Below are 14,193 nucleotides of genomic sequence, written 5' to 3'. Positions count from 1 at the left end.
TCGTATTGAGTTGGTTCCGGGAGCTACTCCCATTGCTAAAACTCCTTATCGTTTAGCACCAACGGAAATGCAAGAGTTGTTAAATCAAACCCAAGAGTTGCTCGAGAAGGGTTTTATTCGACCGAGTGCTTCGCCATGGGGCGCTCCGGTGTTATTTGTGAAGAAAGATGGTAGTATGCGTATGTGCATTGATTACCGTGAGTTGAATAAAGTGACGATCAAGAATCATTATCCATTACCTAGGATTGACGATTTATTTGATCAACTTCAAGGTGCAACGTATTTCTCTAAGATCGACCTACAGTCCGGCTATCACCAAATGCGGGTCCGTGAGGAAGACATAGAGAAAACGGCTTTTCGAACGCGTTACGGGCATTATGAGTTTGTAGTTATGCCCTTTGGTCTTATGAATGCACCGGCGGCATTCATGGATCTTATGAACCGAGTGTGCCAACCTATGTTGGACAAGTCGGTAACAGTGTTCATTGACGACATACTAGTCTACTCGAAAAGTATGAACGAACATGAACATCATTTGCGTGAAGTACTGAAGACGCTACGAAAGGAGAAGTTGTATGCAAAGTTCTCCAAATGTGAATTTTGGCTAAGGGAAGTTCAATTCCTTGGTCATATTGTGAACGAAAATGGTATTCAAGTAGATTCGGGGAAGATCGAAACGGTGAAGAGTTGGGGACGACCGACTACGCCTACGAAAATCCGAATTTTTCTCGGATTGGCCGGTTATTATCGTCGGTTTATCCAAGATTTTTCTAAGATCGCTTCTTCGTTGACGAAATTGACAAGGAAGAATGCGAGGTTTGTTTGGGAGAACGAGCAAGAAATTGCTTTTCAATTGTTAAAAGAGAAGTTGTGTCAAGCTCCGGTGTTAGTGTTACCGGAAGGTGTTGAAGACATGGTGGTTTATTGTGATGCTTCCTTAAATGGTCTCGGGTGTGTTCTAATGCAAAGAGGTAAAGTCATCGCTTATGCCTCTCGACAATTAAAGGAACATGAAACGAGGTATCCGACTCATGATCTTGAGTTGGCGGCGGTTGTGCATGCGTTGAAAATTTGGCGCCATTACTTGTATGGTGTCAAGTGTACGATTTATTCGGATCATAAGAGTTTGAAACATCTCTTTAATCAACGAGATTTGAATTATCGCCAACGTAGGTGGATGGATGTGGTGAAAGACTACGATTGTGAAATACTTTATCATCCGGGTAAGGCGAATGTGGTCGCGGATGCGTTGAGTTGAAAGAGTCAACATCCGGCGATACGAGTTGGATCGTTACGTTTGATTATTACCAACGATTTTCTTGAAAAGCTTGGTGAGATTCAAATAGAGGCTTATGTTCACAACAATCATACGGAGCGAATCGTGGGCCAATCAAAGTTTATTACTATGGGTCCGCGTGGTTTGTTGTCTTTCCAAGGAAGGGTGTGGGTGCCTAAGATGGGTGATTACCGACGAGTGCTACTTGATGAAGCACATAAGTCAAAATATTCCATTCATCCGGGCACGACGAAAATGTATCTTGACTTGAAGAAAGATTATTGGTGGCCGGGCATGAAGCGTGATGTTGTGAAGTATGTTGAGCAATGCGTCACGTGTTTGCAAGTAAAAGCCGAACACCAAAAGCCGTATGGTAAATTGCAACCGTTAGAAATTCCGAAATGGAAATGGGAGCACATTACCATGGATTTCATAACAAAGTTACCTAAGACGGCGAGAACCCAATTTGATACGATTTGGGTGATAGTTGATCGGTTGACGAAAAGTGCTTTGTTTCTTCCCATTAAAGAAGCGATATCGTCGGAGACCTTGGCTAAGTTGTTTATCAAGGAAGTGGCCGCTCGACATGGGGTTCCTATATCTATTATTTTGGATCGAGATACCCGTTTTACATCTCGATTTTGGGAAAAGTTTCATGAGGATATGGGTACACAATTGAAGTTGAGCACGACGTATCATCCTCAAACGGACGGTCAAACCGAACGTACGAATCAAACTTTGGAAGATATGTTACGGGCGTGCATTATTGATTTCGGTGGTAGTTGGGACGAGCATTTGCCTTTGGTGGAATTCTCGTACAATAATAGTTATTACACTAGTATCGGGATTCCACCTTATGAGATGCTATATGGGTGGATTTGTCGAACTCCCATTTGTTGGGGAGAAGTGGGTCAAAGAGAAATCGGGAGTACCGATTTGGTTTTAGAGACGAATAACAAGATTGATATTATTCGGGAACATTTGAGAAAGGCTCAAGATAGACAAAAGTCGTATGCCGACAAACGTAGACGAACGATCGAATTTCAAGAAGGCGATATGGTGATGCTTAAGGTTTCGCCATGGAAGGGTATTATTCGATTTTGAAAACGGGGAAAGTTAGCTCCTCGGTTTATTGGTCCCTTTAAAGTTTTAGCTCGTGTTGGTGAAGTCGCGTATCGTTTGGAATTACCCGAAGAGCTTGCGGGGATTCATAATACATTTCATGTTTTCCATCTCCGTAAGTGTCTTGCGGATGATTCATCATGGGTGCCGTTAGACGAAATTGAGCTAAACAATAAGTTAGAGTATATTGAGGAGCCGATTGCCATACTCGATGAGAAGGTCAAAAGGTTGAGGCATAAAGAGGTTAGGACTTTTAAAGTTCAATGGCGTCGTAGTAAGGGTTCCGAGTTTACTTGGGAGCTCGAAGAATTCGTGTTGGTTTATCTTCCCTCTTGTCATGCGGCTTGGATTGCGAGGACACAATCCGAATAAGTGGGGGAGAGTTGTAAGACCCTAATCAGTTTGTACAGCAGTGTAAATATGTTACATAGAGTGTGGGTGATGTTGTGCTGTTAAACAGAAGTCACTGAGTGAGCTGAGCCTAGTGCGCGCCGCGCACACTAAAGGGAGCGCGTCGCGCACCCCTTACTGTAGCCGGGTTCCAGCTTTTTAAATCAGATATTTTGATGGGCATTTTGGTAAATTCACTTATGGACGAATTAAAGGCCCTAGATCAGTTTGGTTGAGCCTCATTACTCCATTTCTAACCACCAAACTTCATCCACTTAAATCCTAGTGAGAGAGTGTGATTCAAGTGTGAGAAAGCTTAAATCCAAGAGGAAGGAGCTTGTTTTGGGTTAAAGTTCAAGCATTAAAGTCGTTCATCTTATCTCTAGCTTCGTTGTGGTAGTTGTGGTATGTTCTAATTTTATTTTCCTTACTTTGATTTAGTGTAAGGGTTAGGGTTTGAGTAAATGATGAACACAAAACCCATTATTGGTGATTTTGGGTGTTCTTGTGTAAAATTGAGTCTTGAATACTAATTGGTGACTAGTCTAGGGTTTCAAAGTATTAAATGATGTTTATGAACCCTAATTGGTGAGTTAATTGCTAACACACCTAGTTATTTAGTAAATGGGTGTTGGTTAGTTAGTGGATGACCCGAAATGGGTGTGTCGTCTTAAAATGGTTATTTGGGTAATAAATTGACCTAGTTTGGAAAGATGGGTATGAATTACCCTAATTATGTATTAGTTGGTGTTGTTGGACCTTAATCACTAGCTTTAAAGTGATTAGTGGTGGTCTTGACTTTAATTGGGCGGTTTTGGTATAAATGAGCGAATTAATACATTAAGTCATTAAATGCTCATGTGTAAGTGTTAGTATTGAGTCCACTTAGCTTGTGTGTTGATCAAGTACTTATTATATTAGGTACTTTGCTTTAAAGCTTGTGGAGGTTGAAATCGTCATCTAATTGTTAAGGTGAGTGGAATAATTATATGCGTAGGTATATAATGTATCTATTTGTTGTAGTGTGAAATGTGTAGTGTCGAGGTGTTAAGACACCACGTTCACGTGAAGGGTGTAGCATCGAGGTGTTAAGATGCCACTCGGGTGTAGCATCGAGGTGTTAAGATGCCACCTAGGAGTGTAGTGTCGAGGTGTTAAGACACCACTCCGTAAAATAATGAGTGTTGCATCGAGGTGTTAAGATGCCACTCGGGGTGATGTGCCGAGGTGTTAAGGTGCCACCCTAGGGGTTAGTGGTGCGAGGTGTTAAGTGCCCTAATGGTTGTTATGAACACCGATGGCGTTTTCGCGAGCGCCGTTCCCTTGTACTATTGGTCGACCATGGTTACTTGTGTTGTAAGCATATTATATCATTTCGAGTTATATTATTATGCGGTTGTTGCTAGCTTGTGGTATTGGAGATTATAGCTTGTTAATGTGACGATAAGCTAATTGTGTTGCTAGCATGTTTGCGGTTGGTGTAAGTGTATGCAAGTAGGTATAATTATATATGTATTCGTATAATTATTGCATTCACTAAGCTTTGCTTACCCTCTCGTTGTTTACCATTTTTATAGGTTCGGTTTTGGACAAGGGTAAGGGCATCGTATTGGACTAGAGATCCCGCTTGATACTAGGGGACGCTTTTGGCTTTAGTAGCTCTTGGAGTTTGACCGGTAGTTGGGTAGTTTAATCCCAAACGCCATGCTCCTTGTGTAGTTGGAACTTAAACTTTTTGGTGGTCGAAACTCTAAACTTGTATTAAACTTGTATTTTGGGTCGTGTGGGCCCCGCTTGTAAAACATCATTTTTATGTTTGATTCGTGTTAGTTTTACATATATAAGTTTGTTGAGAAAAGCGTATGGTCTAAAAGTGTCGGGAAGTCGAAGATCTTTTCGCGAAAAATGGACATTTTGATCAGAACTGTCTCAGGCCATGTGCGCGCCGCGCATAGGCAGTGGTGCGCGCCGCGCACCCTCCAGATCAGTTTTAAATTTTTTTTAACTTTCCGCGTTTTTGGTTGGTTAACGGGTTGGGTCGTTACAAAATACACATTCATATTACATTTACACAAAAAGACACAGTTCGAGTTAAATCTAGTCACAGCCAGTCTTTAAAACCAAATCAGAAAACATCAGAGTTTAGTCTGGTCAAACATAACATCTTCATATCCGTCTTCTCCCCAAAAGTATTATCTACCAAAAGCTAACAACCTGCAAGGGGAAGATGGAGGGGAATTAGCACGAGGCTAAGTGGGTACAACTAACTACAGGTAATAGCATACAGAACTGTCATACTAATCATGTCACATAGTCTAACACATAAACATCACCCAGTAGTGCAGTCAACAGAGACTTCGGTGGTCTGGTCGAACCATTAACCACCAGTTGATCGGGCTGGGGTTTACCCGAAGTTCCTCCTACATACCGTGCTGCATAAATCATCCACACGCGACGAACGCGCCATTCAAATATATACCACATGGATGTAAATAGGCTACCACATGAGGAACCCAACCCGCATGTTGATCTCTCCTATCAAATTAGGCTACCACAAGATAGGGACGCACTGGGCTCCATCAACAAACATCAATTAACACAGAATCATCACAGTAATAACTAACGGTAGTAGCATGTTAATTCTAACAAGCATGGCAATCATAGGATAACAAGCTACTCTATACTATTAATCTCCAGTTAGTCCCACTCACTGATTACCAACAATTGAGAAGGTGTTAAGCTATATAATCACTGAACCTTCTCTTTCTCTTTTTCTCCTTAAAAGATTCAGTGTAAGATAAAGAACAAGATAGTGTGACTAATTCGAGTTTAAGAACAAGATCTGGCAATTAGGGTTTTGATGTAGGTGAAGATGAGAGTACGGAGTGTGTGTGTGTGTGTAAAGTTCTGGAAAGTGCAAGAGAGAGACAGGCATAAGTCTTTTATTTGGGATTAAATCCCACACTGTGCAACACACGGGTATCTATCAGTTATCTGATATCTTTCGTATGTCATTTGGTGACCCAAACTAAGTCCAAATTAAATAAACAAACCTGTTCAGTGACCCTTGTCACAAATTGGTCCTATCCACATCATTATATAATAATAATTATTGAATAAAAATAAAAGCATAAAATAACACAACAAAAGCTTAAGAGCAAACTTGTAATCTTACAGCTACGCCCAGTTGAGGATGTTACAAATCTACCCCCTTAAGAAGATTTCCTCCTTAGAATCTGGTCAAGGTTAAACAAATGGGGATAGCGCGCTCTCATTAACTCCTCGGTTTCCCACGTCAAGTTGGAACCTAAATTGTGTCTCCACTCTACTAATACCATTGGAATCTGCTTCTTTCTTAACTTGGTGACTTTCCTGTCCTCTATTCTAACCGGCTCTTCGACTAATTTCTTACTCAAATCCACTTTTAAGTCTTTCAAAGGAAGAATCAAACTTTCATCCTCTACTTTACACTTCCTTAAATAACACACATTGAACGTGTTGTGAATTCCTGCTAACCCTAAAGGAAGATCTAAAATAACGGTTTGATCATTCCAAATCTCTATGATCGGAAATGGCCCAATAAACCTCGGTGCTAGCTTACCACGTATACCAAATCTAATCACCCCCTTCCATGGTGAAACTTTCAAATATACTCGATCGCCTACATTAAATGTCACCGGATGTCTACGCAAATAAGCATACATCTTTTATCGATCTCTATCTGCTTTTAATTTCTTACGTGCAATTTTGACATTTTTTGCAGTTATCTAAACAATTTCGGGACCTGCAAATTGTTTCTCGCCTGCTTCTAACTAACACGTAGGATTTGTGCATTTGCGACCATACAACATTTCATACGGCGATATTCAGATACTCGAATGATACGAATTGTTGTAAGCAAACTCTATCAATGGAAGATGTGAATCCAAAGAACCACCATATTCTAAAACACACGCTCTTAACATATCTTCTAACATCTGAATAGTTCGTTCACTCTGACCGTCTGTCTGTGGATGATAAGATGTACTTAGATTCACACGTGTACCAAGATTATGTTGTAAGCTATTCCAAAAGTTCGATACAAATCTAGTATCTCTGTCGAAAACTATCGATAACGGTACGCCATGCCTGCTGACGATCTCTTTCAAATACAACTATGCTAAATCACTTAATGAAGCTGTTTCACGAGTAGCTAAGAAATGAGCACTCTTTGTTAGATGATCCACTATCACCCAGATCATGTCATGTCCTTTCTGGGTTCGGGGTAACTTGGTTACGAAATCCATCGTAATATGATTCCATTTCCACTATGGAATTTCTAACTGTTGTAGAGATCCTGATATGGCCGAAACGGATGGTTTTATTTGTGTGGTGTCGTTAGGTCGCAACACGTCAGAATCAACCACCAAGAGGGGGGTACTGTTTTAAATTTATATTTAGCGGGGCCTAAATCATACTACTCCTTATTATCAGTAAGGGAAGTATGACCTAGAGTCATATTGTTGAGATATCAGTAGAATCGAACTTATATTTAAGCCTAAGATAGTTATGAAGGAGTAATGGTTACTTAATTTTTGGGATTTTCTAATTTATAAGACAGATAAAGTAAATGCGATAAAATTCGTAATTCACATAAGGTTAAAGTAAGTGCATACTATGATTTCATCAGTTATTCTGTCGAGATTATGGAATGCTGGCTCGTAAATAGGCAAAGGCCTTGTATTCATTACACTGGTCCTAAACGCCCCTGTAGTAAGACATGTCACAAGGTAATGCGATAGGCTTGAAGATTCTGAATAGACAGCAACGTCCCTTACCCGCGATGCCCGTGCAGTCTAACTACAGGCATACACGTTCAGACGGCTCATCCAATTAAGAGACTCGGTTGGGTGACGTATTAACACTCCACAAAGGTCTAAACTTTCTTAAGCATAATAGAATACATGGTTTACCATATCTGAGAGATGTGATGTGTTTCAATGCTTTCGTTAATGATTGGTTTTAAAAGATAATTAGACCCTTAAAAAGAGTTCAACCATAAAGAACACCATGGCCAAGTCAAGCTGACTTCCATGAACACGTTCGGTTATCCTAACGGTCCAATCCTTTATGTGTCTAAACAAATAGTTCCTTAATTAACTAAGAATCCCTTAAGCGGGGTGCAATGCTTGAGACCGCGTTATGGTGCAGTGTACTAATTGATGTTATGCGAGGTGTATACGAAATAGTTATATTTTTATTGCGAAATACTATTAAATACGATACAATTTTACACAAGTAATTTATTTATTTACAGAGTGGATATACCTAAACCTTGCTACAACACTTATAGGCAGTGTACCTAATCGTACAGTAGTGTAGTTTTTAGTAAGTCCGGTTCGTTCCGCGGGGAGCTAGCCAAGTTTAATGCTATATTTTTTTTACTATATTTGTAAAAATATGAATATATATATATAAGTAATATTATTATTATAAAAGGGGGTTTTTACCGTTTAATGATCGGTTTGTCGATTTTAAAACTTAAGTCGCAATTAAAACCTAATGTAAAATATTAAATATAAATATAACTTAATTTAAAGCGTAAAGCAAATAACGATAATAAAAGTGCAATAATTTAAAGTACGATAAATAAAATTACGATAATTAAAAGTGCAATAAGATATAAAATAAAGGAATTATGCAGAATTATGCTTATTTAAACTTCCGTAATCATGATGTTTGACGTGTTAATTTTAATTTATTACCATGGGTTAATTGTCCTTTGTCCCGGATTATTCGATATGTCCATCTGGTTTTATCCATAACAGTCCATCAGTCATAAATATAAAGTGCGAGTGTCCTCGTCAAATTATCCTTATACCCGAAGTTAAATATTCCAACTAGTTGGGGACTTAAACTGTAATAAGGTTTTAATACATTGTTAATGATTACACCAGGTTATCGACTGTGTGCAATCCAAGGTTTTAATACTTTATTATCAATTACACCAAGTGTCCTTGTATGTAATCCACCCCTGTTTTAATGAGTCCATTGACTATTAATCCATCCCCGTGTCCGGTCAAATGAACGATTATTAGTACTTATAAATATCCCGCCCATCGTATCCGATCGAGTGTATATGGTTATTTATAGATACGTCAAATTGTAAATCTCTATATTAAATTAACGAACTATCATTCAGTTAAACAAATATAAAGCCCATTAATAGTCCATAGTCCAATTTCCACAAGTGTCGGTCTTTTGTCCAAACCCCAATTATGGTACAAAGCCCAATAACCCCGTCTTTAATATTTAGCCCAACATCATGATTACTTCGATTTAAATAAGCATAATAATAACTTAGCTACAAGACATTAATTTAAAAAGGTTGAACATAACTTGCAATGAGTATTAATCGCGTAGTGTTTCACGGACAGAATTTTGACTTACAAACTTAAAACATTCGCCACTATAACCTTATTATTATTAACTTAAAATTAAAATTAAAATTAAAATATAAATATAAATATAAATTGAGAGTATGAAGTAGAAAAAGGATGTATACTGTGTATATAATTCGTCGAATTACGCTGCTATTTATAGATGTGTCCTGAGTTTGGGAGCCATGCGATCGCATGGCTTTCCCTTGTAATTCCCATGCGATCGCATGGACAGGCTGTCCAGCTCCAAATGGTTCCAAAACGTGGGCTGCTGCGTATTATTTAATATTTATAATATAATATATATAATTATATATAATTATATATATATATTATATTATATTCATGTGCATCGTTGACTTGTAATTTTACCTCCGTTGCGTCGCGCGTTGATAGTTGGTTCATGTCCCGGTTCCGGATTTTCGAACGTCCTTGCGTACTATTTAATATCTTGTACTTTGCGTCTTGCGGCTCGTACTCTTGTAACTTTTAGACGTTTCTCATCAATAATTTGAACCTCTTGGATTGTACTTTGTAATTTTTAGCATTTTGGTCATTTGCGTCTTCAAATCGTCGAATCTGTATTTTATCTTCACCTTTTATTATTTAAAAGAATATCACTTGTAAATAGAAGAATTGCAACTAAAAGCTTGTCTTTCTTGAAGGATAATGCTATGAAATATATGTTCCTTTTTAGCATTATCAAATATTCCCACACTTGAGCGTTGCTTGTCCTCAAGCAATATAGAACTTGAATAAAAACATACTTGAATCACTTTTTTTTTCTTCACACTTTGTACATCAGTGATTTTAATACGGTGGTATGAACAATGGTAGTAACGATGTGGTTTACAGTCCCACATGACTATGAAAATTTCGATCCTTTAGGAAATTGGATCTTTATGAAAACATTTGATCTTTTGAAAATTCAATCTAGCTTTTACCCTAGATAAGTTTTTCGGAATAACCCTTCACCGGTGTTTGCAAATTGTTTTTGTGGGTTTTATGGGTTTCAGATTTGAAAATTTTAGCTCAAAACTTATGGTTTTGTGTCACCCACTTACTAATTTTGTATTGGGAAAGCAACACGTCCAGTATACTTGCTCCATATATTATCTTTCGGTAAACTACCGTCCGGTTGTAAAGGAAAGCGTTGAACAAGCAACTGTTAAGGCAATGTCCCGTGGCATGCTTTTGATTATGGCCTATATCGCGTCGGATGCAATTACTATCCTTTGTAGGAGCAATAGTAAAGATCGCCCTATAGTTTTTTGGTCTGGCACAAGGTCCTGTGTTAGACCATGTTATGCAACCACCTTTCTTACAGTTGACACCTGATATGGTTCAGGTGACCTAATGAATTCCAGGTGAATTCCTAGGATTTTACATTCAATGGTAATGAACGCATTAAAATGGGCTTTTAGAAAACAAATCGGTTTGTAATTTGATCAAAATATTTTCTCATTCAAGCTCGAGTTTAGATATCATCGAATTCCATGAGTTTGTAATTCTCAATCTTTAAGGTCAATCTCAAGGATTGAGTGATATCAGGCTTAAAAGTTGATTTTTGATCTTTAAGGAGATTATCCTTTCTGGGGATCTGATTCATTAGTCTTATAAGCTAATTTGCACAGTGCCCCCCATTGTACGAGATAGATCCTCTCATGGTTAGGATAAGTCTGACCACTTGGCGACCCTGTTTGATGCTGAGGTCCGTGGATTTCCAGCTGATTTTCGAGAAAACTTTTCAAGGTTTTTCGTAGACTCTACAACTGGTCTGGACGACAACTTCATGACCTAAATCAAGAAGCACGTGTCTTTTTCTCGGAAGACTGTACTTCCTTTTAAATTCTATTTATATTACAATAAACTGGGTAAAACTGATTAGTATCGTCCAAAACAAAAGTATTTTCAATTATTTGTACAAAAATATGTGATATATGTTCTAAATAACTTGGTAAATTTTTCCCACACTTGGCTTTTATTTTCCTTTCTTTGCCTTTTTATTTTCCTCTATTCTATTTTAAATGAATTCAAGCATTTTGAGTTGTTTCTCAATTTATGTCCTTTCCGAGGTAACAATAATTTCGGTGTTAACACCTAGTTTTATCGTTCATAAATATGTATAAACATGATTTTGAGTTCATTTAGTTGAAAATTTTGAAAAATTTTACTAGAATTGGGTAGTCAGTATATAAGACTAGGGTTGTTCTTTATTATCAGAGAGCACTAGATTCTAATATAACTACTGCGTTACTAGTATTTATAATGGTAACCAAGTGTTTAAGTCAAAAAATTTTAAAAATCCGAAAGAATTTAACCTCTTCTCACACTTAAGATCTTGCAATGCCCTCATTTGCAAGAAATCAGTAACAATTTAAATTATTGAGGGTGATTAGCATAGAAAAATGATTAAATTTTACCAAAGTTTCCAAACATATTGTTGTTTATGTTGAATGATAAATGGTGCACATCATTTGTTCATTCCGTCTGTTGTTACATCACACTTGTTTTTCGTTTTGTCGTCAAAATTAATAGCTTTTGCTGAACTTAATGCCAGTCTTTGAAAATGTGCTGTTTTACCCTGTTGTGTACATGAAATAAAATACATACAATACAAATATAAACATGCATGGTAATTTGAAATGGGACTTAATATCCCACTTTCAAATTATAAAAATGAAATATTAGTACAAAATAATAAAAATATTAAACATTACATTAAAGTATCAAAATGTTAGATGTTTAGCATAAATAGATAAAAATAATAAAAGAGAAGACATCACCAATGGAACACTATTGATTAGGATAGGGGTTCCAGTTCATATCATCGTTTGGGTTCCATGGTTGGTGATAGGTGTTCTGGTATGCTTGATTGGGGTCGTACAAGTCATAGGGTGGTAGCATGTCGGGCTGATGTGGAGGATAAAAAGCAGGCCGAGTCGGGATGTAGTTATTTGGTACCTGATATGATAGATGTCTTATGATTTGGTACTGATGAACTTGCCAGCTATCGTGTTGGCGTCGCCTGGAAGTCTCATACTCATTCGCGGCTTGCCACTGCTCATACCGATGATGAATATCCTCATTAGTCATTTCTACCTCATCTATTCGCTGGAAAACGTCAGTAAAACTATCCCTAATGACATCCCTGATGTCATCTGCTTCCTCCATCTCATCATCCGAACCCCTCTCTACCTGTGGATGACGGCCCTGATATTGTACTGCCTGATTGTGTCTCCTAATCAACACCTTTGCACCTTGATAGACTTGCAAACCTAAAGTCTCGTCCTGTTCCCTACATACCATCATCGGACCCCCTTGATCCCTATCTACACCTAAATACTCTCCAATGAGAGTAACAAAAATACCTCCTCCTATTATTCCCCCTTCCTGTATTCCTTCCACCATTTTGGACGGATAAAAACCAACACAGTAGGGGATATTAACAAAGCTTCTAGTGTTTCGAATACACTTAAGGTAAAATAAATCGTGTAAGGTCATTTTCTCCTTGTTGTTACCTCTTTGTGTAATCGAGTTTCCTAAGAATCTATGTATTATACGAAGCTCGGCTTTATTAATATCTAAATAGGAGTGTCTTCCTCCCCGCGTAAACATATTAAAATTTGACATACGCCTCCAGATGGCGTTTGCGTCAAAATTTCTATCTACCCTCTCACCATGATAAATCAAATTTGTACAATCAGGTAGTAGTAATTCAGCGGGAGTGTAAATCTGTAAAACCCTGGCCATGTCCAGCATGGACATCCTGTACATCCTACGGCCAAGTAAAAATCTAAGAAAGCTCTTATCGTCTAACCTATCTACATCCTTATTAAAAGCTATAGAACTCATAAGCTCAACACACCACTCTTTATATACAGGCCTACGAGTGGTAAATAAACGTTCCCAATCGAGAAAAAAAGAGATGTCATACCTTTGAATTAGATGCTGCCTAATTGGGTTAGCTAGGTGAACCCTTTCCAAAGACTCCCAATCTATTACCCTTGGTACTTCTACATTTTTGGTCCAAAGCTTAAATTTGTTACTTTGGTATGTTGGGTAATCTCTCCAACTTCTATCAATCCTTAAATTGGGATGCAACTGTTCTTCATGAATTGTTGGGTGTTCTACTATATGGTGAGCGGAAAATACTACGTAGGCAATAAAAAATTGTGGGTTCGGTTCATAGTATGGTACGTGTTGATCAGGTTGTTGTTGTTGTTCCTGTTGTTGCTCCGGTTCGTGATATTGCATCTCTGGCTGTGGTTCCGGATCAGGTTGCCTAGATGATGATGCACCGTCCGTATCTGTATTTCTCTGCAAAACATATTAAACAAAAAATTTGTGCATCCAAATATGCATTAGTGTTAGCAAAATAACAAATTAAAATAATTACAATAACATGTTTAATCTATATTAAACTTATACTCATTTTCATATTTTTATCAATTTTACACTTTTTCAAATAAGCATATATGAAAATGTTTACAAAGTTCATAAGCATTCAACTCAAATAATATGTTAAAATAACCATTACTAGCAATTAAACAAGTTTCAAATGGCATTTACATCAATTTAATCAAGTTCATGAATTTTAGACTTAAAAAGTCCACTTTAATTTTCAAAAATCATGTTTAGGATCAAAGTTTGGATCATTTAACTACCTAAACATGTTACACTACTTAATTTAGTAATAATTCATGACAAAAATCGACCATAACCTGTTTATATCAAAAAGCCCCAAATTGCTCAAGAACACAAACCCTAGATTTCTAAAAATTTTGAAGTTTTTGGCTTCAAATCATGTTAAATAGCATCAATCTAGGTTATACATGCATAATATACTAACAATTTAACTCTAATTACACTAGAAATTAACAAAATCAAATTAGGTAAAATTTAGCTCAAGAACACTAAAATTCAAATTTAAAGAGTTTTAGGGGTGAAATCTTTACCTTTTTGTTTCCCCATCTGAGAAAAGGC

This window comes from Rutidosis leptorrhynchoides, chromosome 10 (assembly GCF_046630445.1).
Source record: "Rutidosis leptorrhynchoides isolate AG116_Rl617_1_P2 chromosome 10, CSIRO_AGI_Rlap_v1, whole genome shotgun sequence".
In the NCBI taxonomy this organism is placed as follows: domain Eukaryota; kingdom Viridiplantae; phylum Streptophyta; class Magnoliopsida; order Asterales; family Asteraceae; genus Rutidosis; species Rutidosis leptorrhynchoides.
Note: the sequence above shows the minus strand (reverse complement) of the source record.